At 41.8% G+C, this 4,049-nt stretch overlaps 1 non-coding gene across 1 annotated transcript; it reads left to right on the forward strand.

Annotated features, from left to right (window-relative positions):
- The first annotated feature begins 3,682 nt into the window (after nt 1–3,682).
- On the forward strand, nt 3,683–3,789 carry LOC112082765. Its single transcript, XR_002897341.1, has one exon. It is a non-coding gene; the product is annotated as a small nucleolar RNA R71 (small nucleolar RNA).
- The last annotated feature ends 260 nt before the right edge of the window (nt 3,790–4,049 follow it).

The following is a 4,049-nucleotide window of genomic DNA, read 5'->3' on the forward strand; positions in this document are numbered from 1 at the left end:
AATGGCATCTGAAGTGTAATTAGCTCGATCTTCAAAACACATCCTATGTTGGCTCTAGAGAAAATTGTGTGTGCTAAGAGTTTGTGCACAACTCTCACTGCTGGATGAGTAAGAAGGGCTGACTTGGATCTCCCGCTATCATAGACTCCATGACCCATCTCTCTCCACAAGTTAAAATCGGGTTCATCTTCAAGGTAAATGCCATCGGTGTATGGAAGCTTAAGAGCCTCGCAAAGTGCAGAAATGGTGAGCGAGTAAGGCTGTCCGCGGATAGAGAATGACAAGATGCCATCAGATGCTCTGGGGTTCCTCCTCTTCGTGTGGTGGAGTGTAATAGTTGCTAAGAACTCGCGGACTAGCTCAGGATAAGTCGGAAGGTTCAGCTCCATGTAGGGTCTCAGCTTAAGTGCATCGATGTACCAGATTACATCTTCTCTGATTCCAAGCATCTCAAGTGTATGATAATCAATGCAAGGCGTGGGTTTGATGTTCAGCTTCTTGAAACGTCTTGCATAGTCCACTCTTGGGTTTATCTCCTTGCCAATGTATCGAATCTGTGGTGGCTCAGGAGCTGCTCGTGTTTCTCTTGAGTGTTGGAGCAATCTCATCACATAGTTTCTTCTTCTCGGTCTGGCTTGGTTCAGCATGTACTCTCCTAGAGTAGCATCATCGGGAATGTCCTCAGAGCTGTCACCAGTGCGACGGCTTCTTCGGGATCTGGTTTGTTCCATTTTTTTCTGCAAAACGAAATGATTCTCGGAAAAATTGTGAATATGGATGCTGATTTTAACACATTAAGATCAGTTATACTAGTACTAGTATAAAGAGATTAATTTAAACCATGGGCAAGCAGAATTGACATTAAATCAAAGAAATCGAGTAGTTCATGACTAGATTCAGATTTTTGATGTTCTCAACATAGAAATCTTCTAAAAATCGGTTTTAATGAGCAATTTCCATGTCAAACCTATAGGTTACCTAATACTAATCACTAATCACACAAGACTTAATCAGATTCATCAAATTTGCTTTTCCAAATTCGATTTTATAAAGCATGTAGAATCCAAATGTCAAAAATCTCAATTCCTCTTAAGCTAGGTGTTAAAATCGATTTTTAGATAACCTAAAAGGATAATCTATTGTTCTTAAGCTATTTCCACCATCAATAAACCAAGATTTGGGCTTTTTAAGAAAACCCTAAGTTCTAAAATCAATTAAAAATGGCGAGTTTGAGCTTCATACCTTGCTGGAAAGAGAGATTTGATGACAGAATTGAAATCAGCTTTGAAAAAGAGTGAGGTTTGGGCCAAGAATCTCTTAAAAAGATTAAGAATTGAAAAAAGTGTTCTATCTCCTAAATCTCCAAGTCTTTTGGAAGAGAAGAGAAGAAGGAGTTTTGATCCAAAAAGTGCATTTCCTTTCTTTAAAAAGCGTTTTTGTAGCAAAAACGGAAAATTTCTGGGAATTTTTAAGTTTACGGGAACTTACCTTTCTTGTCTTGCACGCAAAGGAGGTTTAAAACTTACGGAAAATCTTAACGTGCTTTACCGGGAATGCTCCGGAAATCATCGGGAACTTTGAAAAGCGGCGGAAATCCGCGCTATCATCTCAACGACCAACGGCCGCGGTCAGGAGACGCGCGACCGCGGCGATTGAGGGCTCGGCCGTGGTCACATTCACGGTGCCGCGGTCGATGCTCCGTTGGCCACGGGTCGGTTGGTCGCGACCGCGGCCCTTTCTCTTGCGGCCTTCGTCCAACTTTCAGGTCTTTGCCGGGCCGAGCAGCTAAAAACCTATCCTTTTCTTCTTGGTTTTTCTAATTTTCTGATTTTTTTGTGTTTTTGTCTTATAAAATACCTGAAACTTAAAAGAAAAAGAAAGCATAGATTGTAAAAAAGAAAAGAAAACTAAAAGAAAGAGTACCTAAATAATTTGCCTCCCATTAAGCGCTTTTGTTTTAAGTCGTTAGCTCGACGTAAGCATGAAAAATCAGGTTGATTTGAATGGCACTCCACTTGATGTGCCCTTATCTCTCACGGTCGCTGGAGGTTTTACTTCTTCTCCTTGAGGAGCCGTCTTCTTTCCTTTACTCTTCTTTCGGATTTTAACATTATTTAAAACCCTTTTTGTGTTTTCGATTAGCTCATGGATTTGGTCCTCACTAGTTTCTGTTGCATCTGGTGGAATGATGATCTTGATCTTCGCAAAAGCTTTCGGCTTCTCTTTTTCTTTCTCTTTGGGCCTGTTTTCCTTGCTTGGAAAATCGTCTAAGATAGTCGGGTAGTACCTTCTGCGATCCACATTGAGGAAAACAGCATGCCGGTTTGCGTGATCGATTACTGCTCCTACGGTAGCTAGGAATGGTATCCCGAAAATGAGTGGCCCCTCCTTGTCTTTATCCATCTCCAGGACTTGGAAATCTGCTGGAACAATCATGTGTCCCACTAGAACTTGTAGATCATGAATCGCCCCTTTAGTATCTTTCTGAGATGAATCTCCAAAAATAACTTTAACCGTCGATGTCCTTAAGGTTTTTATGCCCAATTTTTTGGCAAATGTCTTTGACATGATGTTGACATTGGCTCCGGAATCGCACAGGCATTCTGTAAACTTGATTTCTGAAATGGAACATTGGAAAACAAAACGTCCCGGATCGTCGGTTTTTGTAAGCCTTTGAAACGGTGATCATTCAGGTACCTTAAATGGTGGCTGCTTGGCATCGACATCCTTGTACAGTGGTACAAAGATTGGGGTTTCTTCTTTCTTTCCATCGGTTCTGGCCTCTTCTTCGGGAAATGTGGTTATGGTGTTGCAAAACCTCTTAGGGTTATCTTCAACTCTTCCTGGAAGAGCTCCACTTTGCCTCTTCATAGAGTCGGCTGTTTGGGCGACTTGCACGTCTAGCTTTTTGACGTGCGAAGATAAAGCTTCAAACTTCCCGTTCAGATCATTGTACATGCAGTCAACTTTCACGTTCATGTCTTTAGATGCTTTTTCGTTCGTCATAACGAGCTGTTGGATGGACTGTTCAAGTCTACCGATTTGTGAAGCTAGCTGGTTCGTCGTGACTCCCTGCTGTTGTACAAATTGATTGTTAAAACCCGTACCTTGGTAGTTATATGGCTGTCGTGGTTGATATGGTCCTGTTCCTCCGAAGTTTCCACCTTGGAACTTGTTTTGGAAGGATTTTTGTTGAGGTGGGTAGTAATGATCTTGAGGATTCTCCGCATTTGGATTGCGGTAAGAGAGATTGTTGTAATTTGCATTCCGGAATTTGTTGTTGAAGCCATTGTTGAAGCGATTTTGATATGGTACTAGCGCTCCTACATAGTTTACATCTTCTTCTTGAAAGGCTTGATTAATGTGATCAATATCACTAGGTCCTTCATCTTCTGCCCCATTGTTGGTCTCACAGGCATGGATTGGGCGATTGTTGCTCTTCAGAAGCTGCCTCATCATGTTCTTCAACTCGGTTATCTCCTTGTTGTCTGTTCCGGTTTGCTTCGTCGATCGACCGTATTCAGGACAATCATTGCTATTGGCTTGAGCCAAATTTTCGATGAGGGCTCTTCCTTGGGCTATCGTCTTTTGTCCAAAATCTCCATTGCTAACTGTATCAAGTGAAAGTTTGTATTTTGGTTGCAAACCTCGGTAAAATGTGCTCAGCAAGCTTGATCCAGGAAATCCATGGTGAGGGCAATCACGTTCATACTCCTTAAAACGTTCCCAGGCTTCATAGAAAGATTCAGTCGGTCCTTGATGAAAGCTAGAGATCTTGGTTCTCAGCAAGTTCGACCTTGACTTAGTATAGAAGTGATTCAGGAAAGCAGTTTTACACTCTTCCCAATTAGTAATCAATCCTGCAGGCAAAGATTTCAACGAACGGTGAGCTTTGTCTGCTAATGAAAAAGGGAACAACTTATACTTTAAATAGTCTGCTGGAACTTGGTTTGTTCTCATCATGCTGCAGATTTCTTCAAAGAGCTCGATATGGTCCATTGGGTGTTCAGAAGGAGCTCCATGGAATTGGTTTTGCTTCACCAATGAGA

This window comes from Eutrema salsugineum, unplaced genomic scaffold (genome assembly GCF_000478725.1).
Source record: "Eutrema salsugineum unplaced genomic scaffold, Eutsalg1_0 scaffold_76, whole genome shotgun sequence".
Lineage (NCBI taxonomy): Eukaryota > Viridiplantae > Streptophyta > Magnoliopsida > Brassicales > Brassicaceae > Eutrema > Eutrema salsugineum.